Below are 17,753 nucleotides of genomic sequence, written 5' to 3' on the forward strand. Positions count from 1 at the left end.
CAAAAAAAACAACAACGCCAAAACACACACTAGAACAAATCTGGCTCTCTTTGCCAACAACATCTGCTATCACAGAATGGATATATTTAATTTAAAACCTGCCCAATGTCTCTGTACATGACAGAACACTGACTGCAGGACAGGGAGAGGCCTAAACCCAGTATGTGCAGTCACATGGTGCACAAGGTAGATGATGTTAAACCTTACACATCCACACAAGTAGTCTTGGTTAAAAGACCACAAATAAATGGGGTAAGAAAGAAAGATATGACATTTTATTTGTCAAGAGTAAATACCTTGTATTTATCACCTACAATCAGATCTCCCTCTGGCACAACACGTTTATTTTCATACTATTAGCCTAAAACACTAATCCTGAAATTTTAATTTTGCACTCCATTTTATTTCAAATCATCAGTCTTTGCAATGGAATATTTTCGGTTTCTGCAAGATTATGCTGCAATATTTTCTTTTTTTGGAGGAGGTGGTGGGTGAGCCCCGCCGAGCAGCCCGCCTCCCCTCCCCCACCGCACACATCCACATCCACACTGCCAGGCTCGTGCGTCAGGGAGGGAGAAACGCCGTACGAATCCTCGTGGAGAACAGCACAGAGGCATGTTAAGGCAACACATAAAGGGCAGCCTTTATTCCGTCTAAACGCCGACTTTGAGGAATTAATATGCGAACCGAACTTTTAGGGTGTGGCTTGGTGTTTTTGCCCCTCGTTGCGCCGTGCAGGATGCCTGCCCGAGAACCCAGCAACACACCACTAAATAGGTCAAGGGTCATTCGCTTTACATCACACCACACCGACATTCAGCCGCGCACCGAGCCCACCTCAGCCCCACCGCCGAGACACAACGCGCACCGCAAAATGGGGACCGTGCCCGGCCCGGTGACAGCGCCGGGGGCAGGGCGCCCGCCCGCCCCGCCGCCCCGGGGCTGGGCTCGCCGGCCCGGGACGTGCAACAGGTCGGCGGCCCCGCAGCTCCGGCCCCGAGGGGCTCCCCGCACCCCGGCCCCGCCGGCGGCCGCGGCGCTGGCAGCGAGGCCGGGGGCAGCGCGGCTCGGGGGGCTGGGCCCGGGGCGGGGGGCGAGCAGCGAACTTGTTTACCTACTTGGAAGTAAACTTCGGTGTAGGGGAGCGACCGGCCCCTCCGCCCGCTGCTGATTCAAGCCCTGGCGATGAATGGGATCCCCTCCCCCACCCAGGCTCTGCAAACTCCACACTGGAGCGTGAATACCTCGCATTTCTCTCCCCCCCTCCCCGAGCATTTATTATTTTTTTTAATAAGCCCCCCCCATACATTAAAATACTGTCTCAGAAGTAGGGAGAAACTGCCCCCCTCCCTTCCCCCACGCCCCGGGGTCGCTCTGCCCGGGGGCAGCTGCAAAACACCCGCCACGGGTACGGCAGCCCCCCACACACACACATCACCTCGGCCCTGAGAAAACACCCCCAAAACCCCCAAACAGAACCCAAAACGTCCGGGCTGAGAAAACTTCGTCATAGCAAGCGGCAGTTGAGCGACCCCCTCCCCCCCGGGCGGGTCAGGCTGCAGAGGGGACGCCGGGGGGCAGCGGGCCCCGGGCTGGGCTGGGCTCGGGGGGCTGCGCCGGGAAGGACAAGCGTAAGAAAAGGGGGAAATTTAAAAAAAGAAATAATAATAATAATAATAATAATAAAAAAGACGGGGGGAAAAAGAAACCACAACAGGGTCCCCGGGATGAATAATCCGCCTCGGGAACTCACCTCGCGGCGCAGCGGGCGTTAAAGGCACAGCTCCCGCTCCCGCGGGCGGGGAGAGCCCCAACTTCTGCGGGGGGCGGCGGCGCTGCTGCTGGCGGAGACTTTCCCTCACTTGCCGCGCATGGTGCAACTCCTCTTCCCCCGGGGTCCCGGCCAGCCTGCCAGGAGGCTGCGAATCCCCCCTCGCCGCCGCCGCACACGCCTCCTCCCCCCCCTCCGCGCGCACGGGCGGCACAAGGAAGTCCCGGAGAGTGGGATGGGGGAAACGGAAAGTTTTGGGGCGGAATGGCGGTGAGGGGGGGCTGACGGGGCCGGTGCGGACGCGCGGCGGCGGCGGGAGCAGCGCCGAGGGGGAGCCTCAGCCGCGCCCGGGGCCGCCGCCACCGGGCGGGAGCGAGGGAGGGGACGGCGGGGGAGGGGGCGCACCGGGAGGGCCGGGGCGGCTGGGGGGCGAACCGGCCGCGCCCTCCCCCACCTGCCTCGGTCCCGCACGCCGGGACGCGCAGCTCGAGGAGGCGCCGCCGCCAACGCCCCCGGGGATGCCCCGGGGTGCCGCCAGCTCTCGCCCCGCCTGTGGTTATGTTGTGCTTTGACACCCCCCCCGCAACTGAAACCCGGTGACAAACCAGGCACGCACACACGGAGGGCGGCCCTCCCCTCCCCCGCCCGCCGGGCAGCGCCGCGTTCCCCGGTGCCGGCCCGGCGCGCGGTGCCCGCGGCCGCCCTCCGTGCCCCGCGCGCTCGGCCCCGCGGCCGGTCCGGCCAAACTCAAGCGGCCCGCGCAGGGCCCCGCGGGGCGCGCTCCGGCGCCCGGGACGCGGCCGCTCGTCCCGCGCAGCGGCGCGGACGGACTGTCCGGGCGGCGCTGCGGGAGCGCGCCCCGCGCCGCCACCGCTGCCCCGGTCCGGGGCGGGCGGCGGTGCCCAGTCAGCGCCCCGGGGCGCGGGGGCCGGGCGGGCTGTGAATCAGCACAAACGGGCTTTATCGCATCTCGCTGGGGCGCGGCACCCACGGGCGGCAGCGCCGCGACTCTTTAGCCTCCAGCGCGCCCGTCCCACGCGTGTCCCCGCGTCCCGCCCGTGTCCCCCCCCACCCCGGGCGGATGATGCAACGCGGCTCCATGTGCTTCCCCTCCCCCGCTCGGCTCCGGTTTTTTTGCGCCTGGCGGGTCACCCGGCGGCTGATTGATTCTCCTTTCGCGCTGCGCCGTCACCCGGCGCTGGAAGGTAAATAACAAGCTGACATCATTACCGCGCTCCGCAGGGCTCCGCGCCGCTGCCGCTACCGCACCGCCGCGAGTAGCTGCGCACCGCCATCCGCCCGGCCCAGCCCCCGCCCGGCACGGCCGCCACCGCACCCCGGCACCACCGCCAGGGGCCCGCCCGCTCGCCCGGGGCCGCCTGGATGCTTTTGGCGGCTTTCTTCCCCCTTCCCCTCCCCCACCCCTCTCCCCATCCCCCCGCCTCATGGCTAATGTCATGCAAATAATAAGATTATTGGGATGTTGCCGGGGTGTCTGCCTCGGTGGGCTCATCACGGTGACAGCCAGACTCAGGCGGCCCCAAAAGTCATATTTATTATTGGAGGTTTTTTCCATATGACCTTTCCACTCTTTTTTCTCCTTTGGTTTTATTTTGACATTAAAGGGAATTTCATGCTCGTTATACATTTAGCCCAAAGCCTACAAATGTGCTGTCACCCAGTATCCTAATGGAAAAATATGACATCACCCAAGTCAGGACAATGAAGATCATTGCTACATACATTCATATCTGTGTTGAAAGCAGAACTCTCGAAACACTGAGAAATGTTGCAGGCTGATGTGATTCATTTTCGTATGCAGAGCCTCGAGACTGCAGTGCAAGGCCATCTGCACTCAGACAGACAGGCAGACACGTGTCTCCCTTTCCAAGTAAGCTCCCATTCGCCTTATTTTTCTCCAAATGCAAAACCTACATTGCGTTTTTATTACTCGGCAATGTAAACAAACAAAAAACACCCTCCAGATTCATAGCGAGATGGGCCAAAAATTTTAGCTCCTGCGCTTTTTTGTTTGCTTGCTTGTTTTTAAAGTGCCGCGGGCTTACAATGAGGTAAACTCATCAGAAATGGTCCCTAGTCAAGACTCGCAGAGCTTCCAAGGCGCGGTGGCCCAGCAAGGAAGCTGAGAGCTGTCACCGCTGTGACACGTCCCGTCCCTGTCCCCCTCCCTCGGGAGGTGGCTCAGCACGGCCGGGAGGGCTGAGGGGGCAGCGGGACAGCGGCATGCCCGGAGCCGCAGCACTGCAGGTCTGTCCTGGCAGCCTTCCCAGCCCTGTGCTGGGCTTTCCGCTGCTGAGGAGCAGCACACGCTCATCCCGCGCTGCCTGGCCATGGACCTACCGCAGTGTTCCAACCCCCAGCCGGGACAGGCACCCTGTCCCGGCCAGGCCCTCGGACAGCCGGGCCCAGCCCGGCCAGGCCTGGCCACACGCTCTGCTGAGCGGGCAGGGAGACGGGCAAGGAAAGCTTGGTGGGCCACTGAAAGCATTGTGATGGCGAGGAAATTAAATTGCAACGCCATACGGATACAAGGAAATGACTTTTCCTCTTTTCTGACTGGGCACAGCCGCTGCTGCCTGTGTTTGGTGGAGTTTCAGTCAGTCCTGCAGGGAGCAGGGCAAGCCGGGGGCTGCATCGCCTGCCCTTCACTTTCCCAGCCGATGCTGTGGCCGGCCCGGAGCCCTGGTGTCCTGCAGCTGTGGCTGGGAAGCCAGGCAGCCACCCCCGGGGGATGGGGTTAATATTGACGTAATCCTTGCCGAGAACTTCAAGTGAAGGTTATCAAGGAAGGCACTTTTTTCAGGCTGTGCTTGGCTAAGAGGAGCTGCACAGACCCATGATAAAGACTTGGGTTTTTTCCAGGTAAAATGAAAAAAAAAAATCCCCAACTATAAAGTGACGGTAAAGGATAGAAGAGTGAATCACTACTCTGGCCATTGCAATAATTTTGGCCTTGGTGTAAGAGAAGACCCCAAAGTAACCATATATAAAGAAATCACTGTTTTTTTAAGAGCCTTGTTTTTCAGCTTCATGACTCGTGTCGCTGCGATGGTGATCAGCAGCAGTGCCACAGCCCTGCAGCTCCAAATGAAGGGAGCCAGAGCTGAGCTTTCTTACCCTCATTAAAATGGAAACCCTAACCTGAAACAATCAAAGTCAAGGGCCAGCAGGGTTGGCCTACTGGGGAGATAATGGGATCATAAGGCAAAATATTTTGTATTTTATGAGATGAAACCTATTGTTATTTTCTAGTGCTTCATCATCTTGTATTGCATTGGTAACTGTTTCTATGTTTTCCCCTCATGCCATGTTTTCCATTTTCTAAATAAAAGTAAGTTCTCTTGAAAAAGTGAAGAATTACAAAGTAAATAATTGCTTCTTCTGTTACATTACTTCAGTTAAATAATTCTTAAAAAAAAAAAAAAAAGAGCCCCTGAAATGCAGATTAATTATTTACTCCTATTATGGACTGGAAAAAAAAGTATCTGCTGCTAATTTAAGCTTTTAAGACAAATTCGTATGCAAACTTTAGCTACAATAGTGAGAACTGAACTTGAATAGATATCCCCACACTCCTGGGATAGAGGGGCACTATTCCATTCTCACATTGCAGTAGGTAGATATTCTATACGTGTAGCCCCTTGCACTGTCATACTTACAAATATGTTAAACCCCAGCTTTCCTATTGTGAGGTATGCTGCCAAACTATTTGTGGAGGGAAAGTAAAGACTTTTAGCACATTGTTATTATTACTATTTAGCACTTCTGTAGCAGCAAGCTCTGACTTCTATTTTGTGAGCATCTTTACAATATTTGATATTCTTCAGATGAATGTTCTGATGGAGTCACTCATGAGCAACTGCTTCACAGCACCAAAAAAATGGTTTCTCATTTAGTCACTTGTTAATACCAAGAGTTTCAATTTTAGAAGGAAATTCTGATTGACTAAGATATTTTCAGGAATTGAGACCATCTCTTTTTGGTTTTTTTTTTCCTTCACTTATTACTTCATTGATATATTTGGATTAGACTGAAAGATCATGACCACTTGTGCAAGTAGACCTCTTGAGTAAAATGATATTATCAGAAATAAAAAGGTAAGTGGAAGACCTTGTTTCAAAGTTTCTGGAAGATAAAACTGTCATAACTTTTTTGATTTTGCAAAGGAAGCATGGTCTGATCCTTTTTCTATCATATTTCTTTCTATAGATTGATTCATGTGGCCTGTAATACCTGCACCTTCTAGTGATCATTTTTATTCCACCATTGAGATGTGAAGACTTAGATTTCTCAGGCTTTAACAGGAATTCAATCCAACCTAATAACCTCTGATAAGAATTTTGATGCTGTTGCTCTGCTGCAGAGGTTGCAAAGAGGGATGCACTATTCATAGTTCCTTCCTCATGCCATTGTACAACCAATGCACATCTGCTGCTCAGGAACACCATGTATTAGGTATGCATCACACCAAATATGTTTTTGCTTCTTTCTATAAGATCATAAGAACAGATTTGGAATTAGATTTTCCAAAAATCTACATAAGCTACAGCAACACTCCTATCTACTATATGGAAGATATTTAGTATGTTGAACACATACTTGTTATTACTTAAGGTAAAATAAATCAGAAACTTTGATGTATGTAATCTACGCTCCTCCGATCTATTTAGTGGGCTGACACGAAGGGCTGAGCTAGCAGTATGGGTCCCTCAGGATCCTCAGATGGAACAGAGATTTTTTATGTTGCTCTAATTTACTCTTAGAGCCAGTTTGGCCTCCTGCCAGTCTGGAATAGAAAGAAGAGAGGGGTGATGATCTCTTTTCTTGTCTTTCCTCATCCATGCAGTGTTGCATGGCCCCAGCTGTGCTGAATTAATGTCTGGGACAGTTTATCATTTCAAACCTTTTTTTCCTCCCATGAAAGGTTTTAGAAGAAAAAGTAGTTCTACCTAGGAGCTGGCTGCAAGAGAGTGAAACACCTAGAGAGTGAACAGGATCAGTTCTCTGCAGAGAAGCCAGACTCAGCAGGAGGTTGTGCTGTGGATGTGAGAGGTGTTAACTATGCATCATCACCCCTAGCTGCTCAGGGTTTCTGGGGGTGTATGGATCCTGAGTGTTGTGAGACTGCTGTCAGATGTCTCCCCTGGTCCTGTGAGGATTATCTGACCCTCTGAGGCCAGCAGCAGGAGCAGCTCTGCTCACACTTCTCAAAGTGGCTATAGTGAGGTGGGAACCAGGAGTCTACCCTTGGGAAGGCCTAATCTTCCTGAAGAATTCTTGTTAATACTGGTCTTTGGTCCCCAGTGGGGACTTTGTCAGGACAAGCCCCAGGGGTGAGGGAGAGCCCAGTCCCTCTCATGAGGAGGATGCATGCAGAGGAGCAAACAGACAAGACACAGACATGTCTGTGGGCAGTGGACAGGATGAAACAGGGATGCAAGGACCAAGTGTCTGCATTGCACCAACATCAGCATCCAGGTGCCTCCTGGGGCTGTCCAGCCAGAGCCTGGTCCTGCCTGACAGGAGCACCCTGGACAAGCTCTCAAAGTGCACTGGTTGGGCTGGTTTCACCTAAAGGGAAAGGAGTTCTCATGCTCAGAAACTGCTCTGGTCTGTGTCCCAAAGCTCAGCATGGGGAGAGAGTCAGGAGATCAGTTTCAGAAGTGCACTCCTGTTTTAGACTGAGAGTGGTGTAGATGCAGCCTGTGACAGTTCCCTGTTTATATTGACATTGCATTGTATAATATTTTACACTTTAAAAGGTTTCACTTAATTCACTAGGATTACTCAGGATTTAAAGCATGATTCACTGTTGCAAAATGTAAGACATATGGATTGCTTCCCATTGCCAAATGCAAAATTTTTGGTTCAAGAATTCTAAAATAGTTTTTCTTTACACAATCTCTATGGCTACTGAAACACACAAGGTATGCTGTATCATTTTTAGATACAAGCTGCCCTTTTTGGGGAGCAGCAAATAGAGAGGAGAAGGATTTTGAAGAAATTAATCTATGTGATGGTAATGCTGTAAGAAAATTAACCTCGTGTGGTGCAGTGGCCCAAAGAGCTGCTGTAATATTGGGTACACAGAAATGGATGTGTCAGGAAGGAGCACAGAGTCTGAAGGATCTCTGCTTGGCACTGGGGGTGTGATGTCTGCTAAAGCAGTCCCATTCCATTATCTGCACTTTAAGAAGGATGATGGAGGAGCTACAGAGAAGAGTACTGATAAAGACAAAAGGATTGTCTTATTTTTAAAGAAGTGATCCATTTAACTTATCAATGAAGTAACTCAGCCCTCTGGAAGAATGAACAGGAAGGAAAAGAGCTATCAGAGAACTTCTCAGTCAATCCCACAAACATAGGAAGATCTACAGCTCAAAGTTACAGGCAAGAAGCAGGTTTTTAAGAAAATCAACCAGTGAAGCAGCTGGTGGGGATTTCCTTTGACTGGAATCTTAAAGCAAGCACAACTACTGAGCCTCAAAAGGCAGCAAGAAGTCCTAAGGCCCCCTTATGACATGGTATGCTTAGAGCAAACCATCACAATAGTATTTCTAGCAAACCAAATAGTATTTCTGAGAAACCAAAGTGTGATTGGCTAAATATTTACCTATTGGTTATTTGATACACATTTTCATGAAACATGCTGTTAATACCCTGACAACAAAGAAGTTTTACTTTGCCACCCCAATTTGCACCTGTGTTACTTCTGCAGGTGTGTGGAAAGTGTTCTGTGTTTCTATTTTTAACAAACATTTAAAACAACATTAAACATTTAAAACAACTTTTTTTTTTTTTATAAAGCAAACACTTTCTCTAAAGTTTTTAGCATACTTTTTTTTTTCATATTCCAAAAGTTTTTCCTAGAGCCTTATTTAAGAAAGAGAGAAGAAACCAAGGATAATCTCCAAACCTCTTGCCCTAGCAGTAAACCAAACTATGATATAGGCTATGAATCATTCCTGCCTTTCAGTCCTAATTTCTATATGGCTGCAGTTAACCTGGTACAGCTCAGAGCCTCTCTTCATGAGGCCAGTGCTCTACATGGGCACAAATGAAAATGCACTACAGGGAGAAGAGACTCGGTTAATTTTTGATTGTTAAATTAAAAATAAAGAACTAGGAGATGTTTTAAATACATTATTATTATGATATGCGTATTATGATAAGGAAAATGAAATAAAAATTAATATTTAATTTTTTTAAAGATACTTCTTAATTCCGTGCTTTGGCCAGCTATGTTTAAAAACTGGATATTCAAACTAAGACATTCAGGTATAAAATCAATTTTTAGTTTCTGTCTTGTTCCTCTTAAAACCAAAAGTGGGTTTGCCACTACTTCCTTGGGAACATAATAAGACCCTTAATTTTCAATACCTTATAACTACTGGAAAAACACTATATGCAGTAGGGATGAATGCACCCCTAGTGATTAATGTTTTGTGGGGTGTTTTTGTTTTGTTTTGGGGTTTTTTTGTTGTTTGTTAGGTTTTTTGGGGTGGGGGTTTTTTTTGTGTGTGTGTGTGGTTTGTTTTTTGTTGGTTGTTGTTGTTGTTGTTTTCTGTTGCAGTTCCTAAGTAACACAGAAAATTATTTGAAAGACTAAGCAGCGAGGGAGAAACAGGTTCAATAAATCAGTACAAACCTTCATTACAACAAAAAACTATTATTTCATTCTTTACCAGGCCAACTCTCCTTACTTTCAAATCAATGACATTTCCTTCCTTCCTTCCTTCCTTCCTTCCTTCCTTCCTTCCTTCCTTCCTTCCTTCCTTCCTTCCTTCCTTCCTTCCTTCCTTCCTTCCTTCCTTCCTTCCTTCCTTCCTTCCTTCCTTCCCTTCCCTTCCCTTCCCTTCCCTTCCCTTCCCTTCCCTTCCCTTCCCTTCCCTTCCCTTCCCTTCCCTTCCCTTCCCTTCCCTTCCCTTCCCTTCCCTTCCCTTCCCTTCCCTTCCCTTCCCTTCCCTTCCCTTCCCTTCCCTTCCCTTCCCTTCCCTTCCCTTCCCTTCCCTTCCCTTCCCTTCCCTTCCCTTCCCTCACACCACAGATCCTTCTTTTCCTTGAATCCTGCAGTGCTGGGTTTTTCCTCACTGATTTCAGCAGTTCCTTTAATGTTTGTATTAGAAACATAAGTTAGGGGGGATCATGGGAATGAGGCAGTTCCTGGGTGCCTCTTGGCCATCTCCCTTCAATATCTTCCTAATGTCACTAAGTTTAACTATGCATTTTGAGACTTCCAAATTCAGATTTGACAGCTTGGGCTTCAAACTACAGCTTCCTCTGCATTGTGTCATGGTAAATTTGTGACTGGCAATATTTCACAGGCTGCAGTTGCTTATGATTTTTCTGTGTAATTTGCTCTATGTAGGCTGTTGGCTTTTTTTCTTTCTTTTTTCTTGATTAAGAGGGAAAATATTTAAAGAACATAACTGATTACATTGTTTAGTGTTTTCTGTACTAGAACCTTTTGTTCTTTTATTTTCAAGACTCTAAATGTTTCATTTTTGTTAAATTAAAACTTGCAATGAAGGATGAAAAACTGTGAGTCAGCTTGAAATATTTTGAATAATTTACATAAAATTCCTCATTCTAAAATATTTCTTTACTTACCCTTAGAATGGAATTAGCATGTCAACCCTAAGCTTAAGGTTTAAGTTTAGCTTAACCTTTTTTTTTTTGTTTTTGTGTGGGTTTTATGATTTTTTTTAAATTAAGGCTGCTAACCATCTAATGCTATCTACCTTATCTAAAATAAATCTCTAACTCTGTCAACCATGAAGACTGGAGAAAACATAACTGAGATATGCAAGGTGAGCCCAAAATTTTCATAAATATATAAAAAAAGTGGAACTGAAAGTACACTTGCATTTATAGTTATTAAATTTACTATGTTTCTTCTTTTTTTTTTAAGAAAAACTCTGAATTGAATATAAGCATTTATACATTATCAAAAATTAAAAGCTTTTGAAATAAAAATTATGTAGAAAACCAACATTTTTACAAGACTTCTAGTATAATGCTATTTGCAATTTCTTTTTCAATTAGTTTTTCAATCAAGTTTTCCATGTCTGTATGTTAATGAATTTAGATCAATCCCTCTGTGGTAAGAGTAGAAATGCCTTTACATATTTACCATGGCATATTTGTACATTTGTTCACTTGCTTCCCTACTAGAACATAAAGGGGCAAGATACTGAAATTACCCTGAGGCAAAAATACCTAAACCAACATGCAAAGGATTTTTACAACACAGGGATGCCATCAGGTTAAAAAGATACCACCTAAAATGGTGTCTAATTTCAGCACTGTGTTCACAGAATCAGCTTCAAGATTAGGTGAGAGAGCCTGTAATTTTTCAAGCTGATTGCTCTGTACTTTCCAGTTAGAGAAAACACTGCCTAGGGTTTTCTTTTTTTTTTTTAATCTTTTGGACTCTCAGTTCTCCATATTCTAGTCCTTCCAGATGAACTTGGACTTGGGAGTAAGAGCAGCTGCAAGATTTTCAGATACCACAGAATTTCCGTAACAGTCTATGTTTGTACTCATCAGTGTTTATGTTTACTTTTGTAAGACTAATGAGTAGTCCAGCTAGAAAGATTTATCTGCAAGCCAGAGCCATGTGAGCATTTGCAACTGGAGTGTGGTTACTGAAATAATATAATTACTTTTTACCTCTTCCATTTGCCCAGTGCCAGGAGAAGCAAACCAGCTTGTGTTCTGTAAGGATGAGCTTCCATGGAAGTTTCCTGATGGCTTGCAAAGGCACCAATTGCCTGAATCTTTCTGGTGGGGTGATTGTTAACTTTGGTGTTATCTTCTCTTACTAAGTCTACAGATTTGCTGCAAACCAACAAAGCAATCATCAGATTTATCAGCCAAAACAATCCCATGAAATTACTTATTTTCCAGTAGTGTGTGAGGGCTCAGAACCTAAGTGTATTTTTATGTGTCTGTATTTGCAGGAGAAACACACAGACACGATATACAAACATGCTTCATTTAAAGCCCACACCTTGGACCTCACACATCAGCCTTTAGTCTCACAAAGACCTCACTGAATTCATCAGGACCAAGGTGCCAGCAGTCCTTTGCTGCATCCTGTCAGTTCAAGAACAGCTGTGTTGTCCCAGATGCACTGCAAGGTGTCTTTGTTTAGTGCTGTACCAGGATCCTCATTAATACCCATCCAGTTGTGGCCATGTACTCTTTACTTCTCAGTAGTAGCCAGAACTCAAAGCTTGGGATTAATCTGTGCTCAGTCCCTGATCTACCCAAACCTAGGAACACAGCAACAATGATTTCTTGATGCTTTTCCTTCTTTTTGAGAGTAGCAAATGAGTTTTATCTTGAGGTTTCTGGTTTTTTCTTGGAAGACATTTTAGTGGCAGAATTGTAGAGAAGCAAGTTTCCCTTCTGATTTCTAAAATAAAGGGAGCTAGCAACAGGACAAAAGGAAATTGCCTTCAGCAGTGCCAGGGGATTTTCAGGCTGAACATCAGGAAGAATTTCTTCAGAGAAAGGGTTGTTAATCTTTGGAATGGGCTACCCAGGGAAGTGGTGGAGTCACCATCTGTGGAGGCATTCAAGAAATGACTGGACATGGTAGTCAGTGCCATGGTCTGGTTGACAAAGTGGTGGTCAGTCAAAGGTTGGATTATGTGACTTTGAAGGTCTTTTCCCACCTTTCACTTCTAATGGTTCTATGCTTCAGAAACTAAAGCCCTGCTCTGCAGGTTGGCCTGAGGTCAGCCATGGAGGTGTTTGTGACCAGCCATCAAGGGCCTGAGCTCATGCAGCAACACAATGCCCCTCTCAGATGAAGTGCCATCCTACTCATCCCTCAAAGGAATGGCCAAGCAAAGCTGAACAAGTTCTTGCCTAGAACTAACTAGAATGGGGAACTAGAATGGTTGCAGGTTTAGTTTTCTTATTAAGTCATTTTAAATAAAACTTTCATGATGTAGAGGTAGCTGCAGCAGTATGCCTTCCCTTAAACAAGGGATAAAATAAACTGAGTTTGGGTAAGGTACAAGAATTTATGAGGGTATAAAATAGTTTAAAATATCATGTTCCTAATGAATGTAATTAAAGCAATGTGTTTTTCCTAAGGTGGATCAATCTGAAATGACTTCTGAGAGACAGCAAAGAGAAATGGTACCCCAGGCTCTCCCTTCCCTTTTCCATGCATCAGAAATGCTTCAAATCATAGGAAGCATGTCCAAAAAAGAAGTGCAATGCAGTAGAGCACTGCTACAGCCAATGGTGCTATTTCCATTTACAGCAGCCAAGGGGCTTGCCCTTGTTTTCCTTCTGCAGAAGTACATGCAAAGCAAATTTCAGATCTTTATTATGAAGCTGTGGACAGGTTTCAGGGTTGATGTTTTGCCTGGAGATGGTCCCAAAGTATGAAAGAATGAATGAAAGAGAAAAGGGCATCTTGTAGGTGATACCTAATTTGCTTTTCCAGCCTCTAAACCGAGTTTTGAATTTTTTTTTATTTTTCAGTGAATGTAAGCATTTCCTTTGCATGATTGTATTGCTTATTAAATGGGTTACTGATATTGAGCAATGCTGTCAATAAAAAGAGAGGCCCTTAAAATGCTTATAATTATCTCTACAATTAGTACCCCTTTAAAGAGAGTATTTACATCATCCATCAACAGATCAGTTAAGTACTTTCAGTACACTTTACTTGCATTTGGCAGAACAATTTCTTTGCAGAAGTACACCAATGAGTGGGAGCTACTGCAGCAGCAAATAAAGTAGAAAGAAATGTTTGGGCATTTTTTCCCCCTAGGGCTTATAAATAAAGAAAGAAAAAATCTTCAATTTGGTCAGAAAAACCTCACTTGCCTACCTCATACAAGCTGCCTTTCTGTTTTAAACCACAAGCCTTTACAGCTGTGAAAGAGTGTGAGCTCAAAAAGGAAAACAATAAGTCCAGGGGGTTCAAAATTCTGTGTATAGTCATTCCCCCAGTTTCTGAAATTTTAGGGTTAAGTTCTGGCTTTGTTAAACTCATGGTAAAATTACCACAGGCAGGAATAGAATTAAAGGGGTTTTGTTCTAATTAATGAAAGTTGGCATATTACAGAATGTTTGAGATTTCATTACAACACACAAACACACACACACACACACACAAAAGGCAATAAACAAATAAAATGAAATTAACTTACTCAAGTAAAACTAGAGCTTCAAAAGTGTTTATCTTAAGAAAAAAAGCACTTTTCCCACCCTAAAATGGTGGACAAAGTCACAGGTAAATGTGATATGGGTAAACTTTGCCAATGAGGTCTTTAAAATCAGGGTTATTTACATTTTTTTGTTTGCATTTTTGTTTTAAGATTTATCTTTCTTTCCTTCTCTGTTTAGGAGTCTGCAAGCCTACTACAAACAAAAAATATTTCATTTCCTTTGTGAGAAGGATGTATAGCTTCTGAATAATTTATGTTGTATTCATAAGATAATTCATAAATGTTGGTGTTTCTCCCCTCCCCCAGATCTGAACACTGCCCAGATTAATAATTCATTCATCCTTCTGATGCAGCTGAACTAAGGTGAGGGTATTATCTTACACAGAAAGTGACAAATGCATACAAGAGTGTTTTTCTGGCCATTGTTAGAACATGGTCTTGGTGAGGACATTCTGATGGTGACTCACTCAGATGAAAGCAGGGTGTGTGTGGTGTGAGTCCGTGGGCAGTCACTGTGGAAGAGGATGGCATGAGCAAACATTTGGGAACAATTTTTAGAAGCATAGACTCAGCTCACTCATGTGGATGGGATCTTTTAGTCCTCAGCAAAGATGATTTGGATTTTAGTGGCACTTCTGATCTCCCTGCATGTGGAACAGGCAAGGAAATTGAGCTGCTGTGGATAAAGTGGACAGGAATGGAGTGATGGCCAATGTGCCACAGGCAGCTGCTGTCCCAGGGCTGGAAGAAGCCCCTGCAGCAGAAGCCAGAGGGACAGGAGAGGATGGGATGGGAGGTCCACAGCTGCATCCCAGGGGCTGGAGCCACCCTGCTCGAGGAGAGGATGGGGGAACAGTGCTGGTTCAGCCTGGAGAAGGGGAGACCCTATGGCCCCCTGCAAACAAACACCTGGTGGAGAGGAGGAGGAGGAGGAGGAGGAGGAGGAGGAGGAGGAGGAGGAGGAAGCATTGTCCCAGCTTTGCACTGGGCCCCATTCTGTACAAGGGCTGGGAGAGATGATCTCCTTTCCACCCAAACTGCTGGGAGTCCATGGTTCCAAGTTCACAGGCTGACTCTGCTGGAGCACTGAGACAGGGCAAGAGCAGCAGCTCTATTCCAACAGGATATCCTCAAGAGCCTAATTTCTGAGACTCTTATGTGATGGGAAAGTGTTTCACTTTGCCTTAAGAGTCTGCCGAAAGGCAAAACCATCCTACACATGCCATAGGGGAAGGCAAGAGTTCACCACTTCCAACAACAATAAAAAAGGAGAATGTTTCTTTAGAAATCTGAGCATGATTTTAATGGACTAATATTAATCAGCCAGGATTGAAAATGATGGTCAAATTATAAATAGAGCTGAAAGGCACAGCATACAAAAACACAGTTGTATTTGCATTATAAATTTTGTATAAATAGAAAGAAAAATACCCCCTGAAATTTTTCAGGCTCAAATTCCAGTTGCTGTGTTAACATGAAACCTCTTATTTCCCTTGTTATTTTTCATTCCTGAGCCTATGAAGCCTTGGTTGGGACCAACCACCTCTTCCAGTGCCAGCTCCTCCCTCTCCAGCCATTGCAGCCCTAGAACTGCTGTCTTGCTTGAGGAGAGAGATCAAGAACAAGTCCAATGTTTCTAATTGCAATCTGTCCCTTCCCATGCTAAAATCTAGTGTGAGATCATTAACAAGTGGTTCCTGGGGAGATTTTGGGGTCCAGCATGGCCACAGCTGCCTGGAGGAATATGTAATTTGATTCAACTTCTAAGTGTCCTTTTTCCAGCCTGTCCTCACCTGTGTGCAAGCTGCAACAGCTCAGATCCCCTGGTAGCTTGCAGGCAGCCACCATGACTAACAGGAAGATCCTGATGTTGCTGTTCTCTGCAGCCCTTCACACCAGAAGAATTTGTAGTCTGCTCATTACTTGATTAGCCTCTGAAAAAAAATTGAAAATATTTTGGTAGCACTGCCACAGCTGCTCTGGACAGCAGGAACCTGTCTGGAGCTGGTGGCTCTGGAGGAATCCCTCAGGGTGCCCTGGTGTTGAGCACAAAGGGGGTTGGCTGTGGCAAGCAGCTGGTACTGGGCTTCTCACTTCTGGGTGAAACCTCAGGGTGCTGACAGCAGCAGATGTTGTGGCTTTTACTTCAGTGAGAACCAGTCAGGATCCAGAGGCTTTGGTGAAAATGTACTTGGACTCACAGAAAGCTTCTCTTACTATTGGGAGGTTTCTTACTCCAACAGGTTGTGAACTAAATGGCCTGGATTGTAAATTTATTTCTCAACCCTAAATAAGAGTATTCTGATGAATTGGACAAGAGGGAAATGTGCTATCCATCAGGTCACAATGAAACAGAGCATATTTTCTCTGAATTTTGCATTGATTAAGCCACTCTAAAGGGTACAATTATACACTGGACTGCTCCTTGCTCTTCCCATCACCATTGTCACCCTTTCTTGCTTGATTTGTTCATGGTGGGGGCATCAGATCCAATTTTCTTACACACTCAAACATATGGATTCAAGATGTGGGCTGGTCTTAGAGAAGGATATTGTGTTTTTACTTTCTCTAAAACTGAATAAGCAATTGTCACAATCCAAGTTATTGTGCTGAATTAAGAAAAAAAATAAGATCATAAAATGGGAGAATGTGTATGGGTGGCAAAGCTAGGCACTCCATAAATGTGCAGAGCAAGAATATGCTTATTAAATAGGCATCAGAGAATTAGAGAAAACTATTTCAGTTTACATTCAAGACTATTGTGGGATTGTTTATAGGGCCCAAAAGAACTTCCCAAGCATTAACACATGCAGTATGAGATGCAGAGGTGGTAGAATCTGTATAAAGGTGAACAGACATGTAAAACCAGAATAACTTGTTAGCATTTACATTGTTGCTGCCTTCAGGCTACGGCAACTATTTCACCCACCTTTTAGAAAGTCATTCAGCATTTTTTGCAGTGGGGTGGATTAAAAGACAACATTTTTTTAAGGCCAGGGAACAATGTCAATGATAAATCAAGCTAATCTTGTGCTACTCTTTTAGATTAATGAAGGGCACATGGGAGAACCCTACAGAAAAAAGACACTGTTACTAATAATGCATTATGAAGGGAGGAGGTGAAAGTTTGGTTTATGTTCTTTTTCCTTGTCTTTAAGTGCAAATATCACATGACATATTTACCTCTGGATCCGTACATTTGTGTTGTAGTGACCATTAATTTCATACCACTCTTTCCTAGGTGACTCCTCAGAGTCTCCAGACTTCTGGACAAAGAAGAGGAGGAAATTATGGCAGCAGGAAAATCTATGCAAATGATTCCTCAGTAATGAGAGGGAAGTTGAGTTTCGCACTGTTTGATTTTGACTTTTAACTCGATTACTGAAAAATACTCAGGAGAAAATTTATCTCTCTGTCTTTCTTCAGGGCAGAAAAGGTTCAAAGTGAACATGTGAGGTCTCCAATGGCTCCTCGAGCAAAGTTATAAGAAAATTAGCTTTCCTGGTAGCTTAAAGGTAAAAAGAAAAACAGAAGAAAATCCCATCCTCTTACACATGTTATCATGCATTTGACCTTCCTCTTAAATTATTGAGAAACATGCCAATTAAGACTTTATCTTCTAAAACACTCTTATCTAGATTTTTCAAACAAACATAGAATTGGATGGGCATTCATCCATGTTTTTATTACTTTCTTCCTCAAATTAGGAAGTGCTATACATTCTCACAAGTCATAACAAAAGGTCCATTTGCTGTGGGATTTAC

The 17,753-nt window shown here is 45.4% G+C and overlaps 1 protein-coding gene and 1 long non-coding RNA gene across 3 annotated transcripts in view; one reads left to right on the forward strand and one right to left on the reverse strand.

The window, feature by feature from the left end:
• Nucleotides 1–2,513, reverse strand: part of TBL1X (transducin beta like 1 X-linked) — a 195,954-nt gene extending 193,441 nt beyond the window's left edge. The window contains exon 1 of one of the 2 annotated variants that reach the window (XM_054652057.2): nt 1,754–2,513. The gene's annotated coding sequence lies outside the window, so the exon portion shown is untranslated. Of the gene's footprint in view, nt 1–1,118; nt 1,138–1,753 lie in introns of those variants that run through there. The other variant, XM_077173224.1, reaches the window with a different exon arrangement.
• Nucleotides 2,514–2,534: 21 nt separating this feature from the next.
• LOC129117660 (uncharacterized) lies at nt 2,535–17,328 on the forward strand. The gene is made up of 3 exons (XR_008533870.2): nt 2,535–2,976; nt 3,594–3,662; nt 17,231–17,328. It is a non-coding gene; the product is annotated as an uncharacterized LOC129117660 (long non-coding RNA).
• The last annotated feature ends 425 nt before the right edge of the window (nt 17,329–17,753 follow it).

The sequence above is a fragment of the Agelaius phoeniceus genome, chromosome 2 (genome assembly GCF_051311805.1).
Source record: "Agelaius phoeniceus isolate bAgePho1 chromosome 2, bAgePho1.hap1, whole genome shotgun sequence".
Classification (NCBI taxonomy): domain Eukaryota; kingdom Metazoa; phylum Chordata; class Aves; order Passeriformes; family Icteridae; genus Agelaius; species Agelaius phoeniceus.